The sequence below is a fragment of the Macaca nemestrina genome, chromosome 4, assembly GCF_043159975.1.
Source record: "Macaca nemestrina isolate mMacNem1 chromosome 4, mMacNem.hap1, whole genome shotgun sequence".
In the NCBI taxonomy this organism is placed as follows: Eukaryota; Metazoa; Chordata; class Mammalia; order Primates; family Cercopithecidae; genus Macaca; species Macaca nemestrina.
Genome location: NC_092128.1, coordinates 110,689,254 through 110,701,756, shown reverse-complemented (window position 1 = coordinate 110,701,756; position 12,503 = coordinate 110,689,254). Strand labels below are relative to the sequence as shown.

The 12,503-nt window shown below is 38.4% G+C and overlaps 1 protein-coding gene across 14 annotated transcripts in view; it reads right to left on the bottom strand.

Annotated features, from left to right (window-relative positions):
• The window catches only part of LOC105497746 (succinyl-CoA:glutarate-CoA transferase), a 749,568-nt gene that overhangs the window by 563,188 nt on the left and 173,877 nt on the right, over positions 1–12,503 (bottom strand). The window lies entirely within an intron of this gene.

The window sequence follows — 12,503 nt, the reverse complement described above, 5'->3', positions numbered from 1 at the left end:
TTTTTTCCTCCCCCTTTCCATACTGTATTCTTTGGAAGAATGTCACTACATGCAGCCTATACTTAAGAAATAGAAAGTGATGGTCCTGCTTCTGGAGGGTGGAGTATCTACATAATTATTTAGAATTTGGCACACATTTGTCTCCCTTTATTTATTTATTCAATCATTTATTTAAATCAGCATGGTCATGCGGTTTTTTTTAAAAAAATACTTTTTTGGTTATAATTCAATACCACTTTTTTGTTTTTGATCAAATTATTCCAGTTTTGGCCACTGGGACCTCTCTCCATGGGTACCTGTGTCCCTTTCACATACCACACGTCGTTTTAGCACTTTGTTTTTAGTACTCCCTTACTTTGTGACAATATAAGATGCTCTGGGCTCACCTTCCTATTTCCTTTCCCAGTCTTATAGGAAAGCATAAAGAGAATAGGAGTTTTAGGGTAAAGAGCAAATATTTATTTCAGTGTCAATCAGCACCTTATTCATTCCATACTTTATTGAAAAAACGCTGACATAAGCCAGGTGCAGTGGCTCATGCCTGTAATCCCAGCACTTTGGGAGGCCAAGGCAGGTGGATCACTTGAGGTCAGGAGTTCAAGAATAGCCTGGCCAACATGATGAAACCCCATCTCTACTAAAAATACAAAAATTAGCTGGGTGTGGCGGTGGGTGCCTATAATCCCAGCTACATGGGAGGCTGAGGTAGGAGAATCACTTGAGGCGGAGGTTGCAGTGAGCCGAGATAGAGCCATTGCACTACACTCTGAGCAACAGAGTGAGACTCCGTCTCAAAAAAAAAAAACACTGACATCACACCTACTATGTGCCAGGAATTGCTCTAGATACTGGGATACAGCAGAGAAGGAGAAAGACATAGTCCTACTCTCATGAAGCTTACATTCTAGGGTAAGCTACATTCAGACATAAACATACAGAAAAATACCAAGAAATGATTCATGCTATGAAAAAAATGCAACAGAATCACAGAGAGTGCTCTTTTAAACTAATGGGTTTAGTAGAGGCCTCTTTGAAGATGTTATATTTAATTTAAGGCCTGGAGAAGGCATGCTAAAACCTGGGAGAAATTTTTCCTTTGGTTTGAGACAGAGTCTCACTCTGTTGGCCAGGCTGGAGTACAGTGGCACAATCTCAGCTCATTGACCTCCACCTACGAAGTTCAAGCAATTCTTCTGACTCAACCTCCCAAGTAGCTGGGATTACAGGTGCACAACACCATGCCCAGCTAATTTTTGCATTTTTAGTAGAGACACGGTTTCACCAGGTTGGCCAGGCTGGTCTCGAACTCCTGACCTCAAATGATCTGCCTGCTTGGGCCTCCCAAATGCTGGCATTACATGCATGAGCCACTGTGCCTGGCCTAGAAAAAATCTTTCTAGGCAGTGAGATCAACTAGGTAGAAGACTTTAATATGCTAAAAAGCTTACATACAGTGAAGAACAGAAAGAGGGCCATTGTAGTTGGAACTCACTAAGTAAAAGAGACAGTAGTACAAGAAGGGGTCAGGAAAGTATACAAGGGCCATATCATATGGGTCCTTGCAGGCCTGGGTAAGGATCTCAGATATTATTCCAAGTGTAATAGGAAGGCATTGATTTCTATAATTAAATCACCTGGTCACTATGGCGTATGCACAGGCAATGAATGAAAGCAAATTAAGTCACATTACAACTCCCATTTTGTAAGAAAAAACTAAAGACCAAGGAGATTAAATATGCTGTCTAGGTCTCACAGTTGACAACGGAAAAATCCTGACCCAAACCCAGGTCACTGTACTCTGTACACCATCCCTAAGCCACTACCTCCTCTCTGTTCAGCCTTTCTTCTCCCTGCCCCTTTCACCCAGGTAGTGAGTAGCTTTACCTTTGTATCTTTGGTTGTATCCTTGGCTTCACATTTTATATTCCAGGCAAGTCCCCCTATATCAATGGAATGGACTGGAAGTCCTCTACTGTCCCCTGTACTTAGAAAACACACTGTTAACTAAACCAATAAATTCTCACATCCTTCTGCTCAACCTCACTCATCTACTAACTATAAAATGTCTTACGGGGAAAAAATTGCTAAAAGAGAAATGAAGGGGCTAGCATTCGTAGAAAACATAACTTTCAAGAAGAAAAATTGGACCTCGCCTGAGGAAGAGATTTCGAGTTTCTGGCATCTCCCTTTTTAACCTAATACTGTTACTTTACATGTCAAACTCCCTTTGCAATTTAACTTGCTTCACTTAGTCCCTCACACCTTAAGGTGAACAAATTTGTTCAGAATAACTAGGGTCGAGAAGGAAAAAAGACCCCAGAGTACACAAGGTATATTGGCCATGCCATGTTAAAAAGAGAATCAGTATTCTACCCATCGGTGCCACATTTATCATTGTTTCTAGTATTGATGACTGATCAGAGCTAACACTTACTGTACACTGTTCTAAGCATTTTACATGAATTATCTCATTTAATCCTCATAACTTTATGGGAGAGGTACTATGATAACCCCATTTTAGAGATGAGAAAACTGAAGCACTGAGTAGTCTGATAATCTGCTCAAGGTTATATGCCTAGTAAGTGGACAAGCCAGGATCTGAACTCACCTAGCCTGGTTTCTGGCATTCTATACTAAATTAGATACAGAATCAGACTTCTCAAAATTTCTGAGTGGCCCTGATCCTGGAAAAGTTTAGTTGGAATTTACTACTTGGTAAAGAAAAAATAGTGATTGAGCATCCTTTCCAATTAGGTGAACCTCTACAGATAAATTTGACCTTAATTATTACATAATACATGATGCAGTACTTATTCAAAGTTTTCTGCTTTGCTGCAAATATGGTTTGGCTTCTACTGCAATGTAATTAGAAATAAACTTCAAACCATAAATATTTTACCTGTAAACATTGAAAACCAGTAGAGTTGTTACATAATTTTAAAATCTCTACTTTTATTTACTTACCAGAGAAAAAACACATAATGGAATTACTCTCTTCATAGTCATTTCTTAACTTAATGAAAGGAACATAACTATTACCCATTCCTCTGAATTGTCATTAACAACAGTCAAATCATATTGATATGTATATTACTTATGAACTCAAAAGAAAAACAGATCATATTATACTGAGAATAATTTTCCCAATCCATATGAATCAAAATCAGACATATGAGGAAACTGGGTATCAAATGCCAGAGGTAAGACCAGACAGCAAAGAGAGACAGAATTTCAAAAGCGTGTTGAGAATAATACATCAAACATATTTCTTACCATGAACCACTGACCCAGTCAATCACATGACTCAAAGAGCAGTTATGAACAACTAAACAAAATGTGATGAGTAAGTGGAAATGTAGAAAAACAACATTTAATGACAGGGTGTGCTTATTTATTCCTGTGATAGCAAGTCTTCAGTTTCAAGTGTCTTCTTCAAATACTCTTTTACATTTTAGATAACAGATATAAAATATAATATATAAATATATTATATAAATATAAAATATTACATTATTCTACAACTCTAGTTTTGAAAGTTCTAAAAATGACATGAAACTTACTTGTGTTTATTACTTTCTTCATGCATTTAACAGTTATTTAATAAATAATTATTATATGCAAGGCAATCTGTTAAGTGTAGTGGGAGATCCCAAAATCAATAAAACAATTTCATCTCTCAGAAAGGTTAATTTGTTATTTATAATTCAGAATAGAAATGATCAATGCTACAAGAGACGTTTTTAAAAAATTAAGAAGGGATAAAAAGTGGCATTCAAGCTAACATTTTTTGATAAAGAGAATTTAGTCAGGCAAAAACAAGGGAAAGGGCCTTCCCAGTAAGAAAATATCGTGGTCACAGTCACATGTTTGGAAAAGCATTGAGAATAAAAACTGAGACAAGCCATTAAATTTAATGACCAGGAGATCATAGATGATTCTTAAAATGCAGTGTCAACAAAGCAGCAAGGACAAAATCCAGATTAACAGGGGCAAAGGAATGAATGAAAACAATATGAGAGCCACAGGGGTATCTCAGAGGCTCATGTAAAAAGGAGAGGAGAGATACTGGACCATAGCTTACGTTGGTGAGCAGAAAAAATAAAGGTTTTATTTTTGAGGATGTAAAAAAATAAAATAAAATAACTGACCAGGCACAGTGGCTCATGCCTATAATCCCATCATTTTGGGAGGCCAAGGCAGGAGGACCGTTTGAGCTCAGGAGTTCAAGATCAGTCAGGGCAATATAGTAAGACCTCTTCTCGGCTAAGGAAAAAAAGAAAAAATTTAACTGGACGTGGTGGTGTGCACCTGGAGAAGCAGCTACTTAGGAGATTGAGAAGGGAGGACTGTTTGAGGCCAGAATATTGAGGCTGCAAAGAACTATGATCATGCCACTGCACTCCAGCCTAGGACACAGAGCAAGACTCTGTCTCAAAAAAATAAAAATAAAAAAATAACTGGAGTTCATCTATATATACAAGAGAAAAGAATAATTGAAGATGTGGAGTTCTAAGCATGATGGAGACAATGAGAAAAAAAGTAGAAGAGGAGGGTTTATGGTTTGAAATGTCATCTCTCAGTCAACTCTTCCCTCATTCACTCAGATGGGTCATTTTGTCTTCTGAATCTCTCTGTCTGCTAGAATGCAAGCTTCAGGAAGCAAAGGATTTGTTTCCTGCTCTCTCTCCACAACAGGAACACTCCCAAAACACACTGTAGGCAATCAGTAACTATTAGTTAAACTCAAAAATAAATGAATGAATAACATCCCTTTCCTCTCATTTGAAGAATTTAAAGAAGAAATGCTTTAAGAGAAAAGGAGGAAAGTTAGGTACAATTCCCACAGAAAGCTACAATAGTAGAAAAGCATCTCCACAGAATGAGAAGGTCAGGCTGAAATTTGCCTCGTTTAGTGGCTCTGCCCACTGAAGTGACAAAGCCCAAGTCCACTTGTTCCTTCCCCACATACCAGATGGATAAACATAGAGGTTGGGTTAGGAAACAATGTCAGGCACTGAGGCCCCATATTCAGGGTGAAGAAAGGAGGAAAGGTGGCTTAGGGAACAATGAGGGAATCTTCAAGGAGCAAGACCCTGTGGGGCTAAAATTGAGTGCATGGTGATGCTAAAGACCCACGGATGGGTAGAGAAAAGAAATAGCAAACCTTCCCTGACGTCAGAATTGGCTTGGGGTTTTAATCATAATTATAAAGGGATGCTGGATTTTGTCAAATGCTTTTTCTGTGCCTATTGAGGCAATCATGTGATTTTTGTTTTTAATTCTGTTTATGTGGTGTACTACTCAGCCATAAAAAAGAATGAAATAATGGTATTAATAGCAACCTGGATGATGATGATGATGATGATGATGATTGTTATTATTATTATTATTCTAAGTGAAGTAACTCAGGAATGGAAAACCAAATATCCTATGTTCTCACTCATATGTGGGAGTTAAGCTATGAGGATGCAAAGACATAAGAATGATACTTCGGACTTTGGGGACTTGCAGGAAAGGATGGGGGGTAGTGAGGGATAAAATATTACATGTTGGTACAGTGTACAGTGCTCAGGTGATGGGTGCACCAAAATCTCAGAAATCACTACTGAAGAACTTATTCATATAACCAAACACATCTGTTCCCCCAAAACCTATTGAAATAAAAAAATAAAAAATTTAAATATGAAAAATTTAAAATTTAAATTTAAAAAAAGAATTGGCCTAGGAATAGGGAGTGGGGTGAGTCTGTTGTAACTGGGGTGACCAATGGGTTCCATGAGATAGCACTAAGCACGTCAAAAGCAAACAAGTTGAATAAAGGCTACTTCCCTCTAACTTCAGTAGATTTATTTCATTGTTTCATGCAGCCCAAGTGGCTGTTTCTTCCACAGGAGTGATTCATTCTGGGAAGAGCTTCACATGCTTTGTTTAGTTATTCTAGTACCTTCTCCAATTCTCTATTTGTCACATTTTCCTCCAGTTCTGACTACCATTGCCTTTATGTCCTGGTGCTCTTTTGTTACTGTTTCTTCAACATCATTCTTTTTTTTTTCAGTACTACTCCATTGCCAAGGCTGGAGTGCAATGGCACAATCTCAATTTACTGCAACCTCCACCTCCCATGTTCAAACTCCTGACCTCAAGTGATCCACCAGCGTCAGCCTCCCAAAGTGCTAAGATTACAGGCATGAGCCGCCTGTAATATCATTCAATAATGTATTTTCCCCTTCAAAACGGGGAGAAAGGTGGCACAAAACTATGGAAGTATGGAATATAGTGCATGTAGGCATTCCTTAGACTGTTGCCCCTTCTCACAGGTAGTAAGCTAACTTGCACAGGTCTTTGTAAGGTACGGATAGTATGAAAGAGAAGAAATGGGCCAGGCACAGTGGCTCACACCTGTAATCCCAGCTACTCAGGAGGCTGAGGCAGGAGGATCCCTTGAACCTGGGAGGCGAAGGCTGCAGTGAGTTTAGATGGCGCCACTGCACTCCAGCCTGGGCAACAGAGCAAGACACCGTCTCAAAAAAAAAAAAAAAAGAAGAAGAAGAAATGGCAAATCTGAGAGACATTTAAAGGATGGAATCACAAGTCCTGGGAACAGACTACAGGGAATAAACAAGAAGTCACAAAGAGGGTTCCAATGTTTTTAGCCCAGAAGTTATAAGAAATGTGAATTTACTTTATAGAAATGGCTTTTTTGGGCAGGCAAGGTGGCTCACGCCTGCAATCCTAGCACTTTGGGAGGCTGAGGCGGGCAGATCACCTGAGGTCAGGAGTCCAAGACCAGCCTGGTCAACATGGTGAAACCCCATCTCTACTAAAAACACAAAAATTAGTTGGGCAAGGTGGCAGGCGCCTGTAATCCCAGCTACTCGGGAGGCTGAGGCAGGAGAATACGGTGGAGGTTGCAAGGAGGCGGAGGTTGCAGTGAGCTGAGATTGTACCACTGTACTCCAGCCTGGGTGACAGGGCAAGACTCCATCTCAAAAAAAAGAAAAAGAAAAAAAATGGCTTTCTTGGTGAAGAAATATGCTAGGTTAGAGTGGGATTGTTTGTTTAGGGAAGGGGTATTTATTTAAAGGTGTCGATGGAATGTCCAGCTGAAGACGCCCATGAGTAGTTGCCATCCAGCCACTGGAGCCCTGAATAATGATGAGAGATAGTCATGAATACTTAGTGGCCATCTACACTGAGGTTTGGGGGAGGCAGGATTCTAAGATGGCCACTAAGAGTCCCATCCTCTGGCATATACATCCTGTACAATGCAATGTCACTCCCATAATTAGGTCTGTAATCAGTTAATAATGAATTCATCAAAAAAGAGATTATCTTGAGTGGGCCTGGTCTAACCTTTAAAAGAAGGTGAAGCTCAGAGAGTCATGCTCCTGCTGGCCTCGAAAACCACAACCTCCATGAGCTCTAGAGCCACAGGAACTGTATTCTGCCAACAATCTAAATGAGCTTGGAAAAGACCTCTGAGGTCCTGCTGAGGAATTCAGTCCAGCAGATACCTGGATGGCAGCCTTTTAAGACCTGAGCAGAGACTCCATCTAAGCCATTATCAGACAACAGACACATAGAAACTATAAAATCATACTTTGTGTTGTTAGAAGGCACTTTTCATATTGCATTTCTGATAATCTGTTATGCAGCAATAGAAAACTAACACAAGGGTGAAGCCACTGAAGTGGATGACTAGCCTGGATAATTGGAGGGAAAGCACAGGACAAGGGCAGACCACTGGAGTCAACCAAGGAGGGGACAAAAAAACAGGTGAGAAGAATAACAGGTGGTGTGGTGTCTAAAGGCCAAAGGAGGAGAGTGTTAGAAGGAAGAGTGTTGAATGTATATCAAAGGTATTATCAGTAGCAGGATGGGAGTACAATCTAATGCAAAGCATTAAGAAAATAATTAGTGGGTAGGAAGCAGAAACCTCAAATACTAATAACATATGAAGTTTGGCACTGAAAGAGGAAAGAAATAGAACAACAGTGGGAATGTACAGCCACATCACCAAAAATGGAATCAAGTAAAGGTTATTCATGATGTTACCCTTTCCAGGGCTACCCAGACTTTAATAAAAAATTAATAAAGGTTCAAAAGCTTTCCCTACAGCTAAAGGAATGAAGCTCTCTTGGTGGAATTTCAGGCATTTTCTTAGAACTATTAAGTAACAGAGCTACCCCACATATGACAAGCTCATGAACCAAGCCCCAGCATGAAAACAAAATAAATTAACTTAGACACTCTCCCTACATCTGATCATTCTGATTAACCAAAATCCAAGAATGTAATGGTGAATCTGATAATTACTTGTATGATCCACTGCACAGCTGGCACAGTCCTTCTCTGGACATGTCGTACTGCACTGCTCTCTTGAGCTTCTGTGGAATGGTTCCCAAAATAACAGGGGAGACTCACTAGACTACACAGCACATGACAAAGTTCTTTAGTGATGATTCTTCTTAAAGTGATCTATCTCATGGGAGTTCCAGGGAAAGGTGCAAAGCCAAGCACGGAATAGGACAAGAAATGCAGGATCTCATTGACCAAATGATCCAGCAGGTAAAATACATGTTATGTGTTTACACTTCAAGCAAAAATTCATGCAAAGAATACAGGTACATAATGCCAAGGATTGCTGTATTAATTAAACAAACCCAGTGATTTAAAAAACAACCTGAAGAATAGCAAGTGAGAGAAAACACATTTTATATTCTCATATATTAATGCTGTTTTATTTGAAAGTTTTAAAAATCTCGTATGCACATTTCATTGGTTTCATTCAGCAAATACTTGTTACTTCATTCAGGCACCATGCTAGGTGCTGAGATAGAATGGTGAAAAGAAATGAATTTTCTGTCCTCGTGGAAAAACAGTCTGGTGTAAAAGACACACACTAAACACTATAAAACCCAGTGACTTAGAGGGATGATGTGCTAAGATTATAATAATAATACCCAGTGACATGAGGAGTTGAGAGACACAGTCTGATTGAAAACAGGCCTAGAAGACTTACTTCAAACATGAGTTTGCATGACAATTGTGTTATTTTCACACCTCCTTGCCCCCTCCCCAAACTCATATAAAATGCTTTTGTTAAATATAACTGCCATTTTATGGCCATCATTTCACAGGAACAGGAACACTGAGAATATCCCACGACACACAACTAACACCTGGATAATCGTTCCTCTGTTCTTACTAATGCATCTCACCAGAGAATAAAATCAAGGAAACTGATTTCAGAAATTCACTAACTTACATCACAGTCAGAACTCCTCATCAACAGACCACATGGCACAAACTGGATGGCTTTTAAGATCTAAGCTGCAAGCTGTAGACATGTTTGGACTTTTCAACATCACCCCTAAGAGACCTCAAAGGTACACTAACACAATCAGCCTTTGATGACATAGTATATCATATATCCATATACTCATATGTCCCTAATTCAGCAGATTTGCATATGATCTGCATTCTAACATACCCACAACTATGTTTTATATGTGAGAAGACTGTAATATGATAAAACCTTTAAGGAGCCACTGCTTTGTTGTGTCAATTCTTATATTCATCCAACAACGATCGTTATCTTAGCCATATCCTCCATTCACCCTTTAACCACAATTGAAGGGCTAGACAGTTCTGAAGAGGGCAGAATTTTTTAATCTTTTTTACATCCTCAGCAGTCTAGTGAAAAGGAATTTGGACCCTGATTCAACAGGCCTGAGACCCAGTCTCAGCTCAGCCCTCATTATACTCCCTTGGACAGCAAAGTCCTGTACCCTGAGTCAAGTTTACAAAATAGCACTAACCTCCTCACAGGCTTGTCTGTATGACTTCAGGGTAACATTGTAAAAAGTGCTTCAAAAATACTCAAAAGTAAGAAGAATTGCAAAACATAATTTTAAAAAACATCACCCAAGGGAATACACACAAACAGCTTACTTAGGGTTTTGCTATATGACAATTTTGTAATTTCAATAAATTAGACTGATATTTTCCATCTTTTACTAATACAAATAATGAATCTAGGAAAAACAACTCCCCCAGATGGCAAGCCAGGTTTAGTCAGTTTTAGAAATTCCAAGTATACTGGCTGTTCTAATTAATCAAAGAATAATTTCTGAATTGCTAATTTTTACCTTATACCAATATTAAACATACATTAGAACACCGTTGATAGCTGTACATTTTCATGTGTAAAAAAATAAAAATAAAAAAATTGTTGATTCAAAAAAATACCAGTGGAACCATTGATTAGACATCTGCAGTTTGACTATAAAATAGCAAAATTGATTTCTTTTTTTTTTTTTTTTTTTTGAGACGGAGTCTCGCTCTGTAGCCCAGGCTGGAGTGCAGTGGCCGGATCTCAGCTCACTGCAAGCTCCGCCTCCCGGGTTCACGCCATTCTCCGGCCTCAGCCTCTAATAAGATTTCCAAAAGTATTATCCATTTACTGTCAGAGATTATAAATTGGCAACTGATAAGCATGATTCAGTTCATTAATTTTTTTTTTTTTTTGGCCTACATAGTATTTTAAAACCCAAGAGATTTTATATAAGAAAATTAGTTTTCTTCAAAAATTGCAAACCTGGCTACACCGGGGCTAGCAGTGTGCTGGAGCTAGCTTGTACTTGCTCATTGAGCCAATTATTAGTATTCCTTCTAAACATGTTCAGTGACAATCATAGTAGAGGCTTGAAATTAGCTATCTGGGAGTGTTTACGCCATGAGAATTGGCAAATGCAACATGTCACAGTTTGTTGTTGTTGTTCTTGTTTTAATGAACCAGTTGTTAAACATTTACCAGCACACCTCTGCACTGGGATCACAATGTCACATGGTAGCACAGGCTGGCGAGAGTAGTGACTCCTTCCTCAGACAGGATGTGGGCTCTTTAGTCCATATCCATCACCATTTCCTATTGTTTTTCGTCTGACTCAGTTCACTTATTTTAATTACCCGTCTAGCATAGTTAAGCATTTGACTTTGCAACTCCTGGTTTACGGTCAAAACACACATTCAAAACACACTCTTAGACGATAACATAGGGGAAAAAAAATCAAGTCACTGGGCTTATTTGAAATTTTAAAAAATAAAAGGCTTAAATTGAACACTGTTGGACAAATTGAAATATCATCTTTAGATTCCTTTTTGTTCCTTTTCAAACCATTGTTATTTAAGCACCAAAGAAGACTGTAACATACATTTCAAGTCACAAAGTAAGAAGTCAGCAAAAAAAAAAAAAAGTTTTTAAAGAGAAGATAATTATTTAACCATATATTTTTAAGAAACAAACTATAAAACCTGGAATTTTTTATTTCTAGTGAAAAAGCCATCATTGCTTCTCAAAAGCAGGCTTCCTTCATTTGTTTAAAAACCTTACACAGATATTTGACGGAACTCTTGAAAACCTGGACAAAAAAAAATTCCTTCACAAGAGAAACCTCTGATTAAATGAGTATTTCAGTAAGAATGTCTGAACATGAAGCCAGACATGATAGTGGTCAGGAAAGTTCCCTTTCAAGTCACATTAAGTGGATTCCTACACAAATGACTGCAGTGTATCCTGTTCTAATACATAGATCTGTGTTTCCCACGACAGTAATGATTGCATGTATCAGTCTCTTCCCCTGGGGCATGAACTACCCACTAAAAGAAAATCATTGTTCAAAAACCACTTCCAAGGTCCTAAGAAAAAATACAGAGGACAAAATTGAGGAAAGAACAAAGACCAATGGAAGTTCCTAAAACAGTTCCCATCAATGGGTTTTGTATTTCTTGACACTCTCCTAACAGTAATCACTTCCACCATTACAACTATGCAATATGAGCAACTACGAGAAGTCTCTATCCCAATGCACTACTTTAAAAAATCTATCTTCCTTCCTTTCCCCTCACTAACCTCACTTTCAGCCTCAGGCCTGCTTTAGCAAGGTGACTGATCTTTTTTTTTTTATCAAGATACTCAAAAATAACAAGTATCTGGAATTCTATCCTAGTCCCCAAATTATAAGGTCAACATTACTTAGCCATGCATGGCTTACAGCTAACTTCAAGAAAAAAAGAAAGTTAAGGAAACACAAAGGAGGCAAGGAAGAGAGGGAGGATGGTAAGGGAAGGAAGGGAAAGGAAAGGAAGAACATGAACATGTTTTGAGGTTACATGAGGCAAAAAAAAAAAAAAAAAGGGATATGTTTAAAAAACAGAAGGAGGAAAACAATGTCATGTGTCTTCTTACATTGTTGTTAATATAAATTTTGTGCAGGGACAAAAGTCAAATGCCATTGTTATGAATCACCTTGAAAAAAATTTTGTCTCTGAGTTTTGACATCCTTCATGTATGTAGGACATGCTTGAGAGTACATTGGAAAGTTCAGGAAATGATGCAGTTTAGAGTCAAGAGGAGTTTGTTGATAGAACCAAAAACAAAACAAGACACAAAAAAAGAGAATAACAGTTTTACCTGTAGTGAGTAATATGTGCTGGCTATA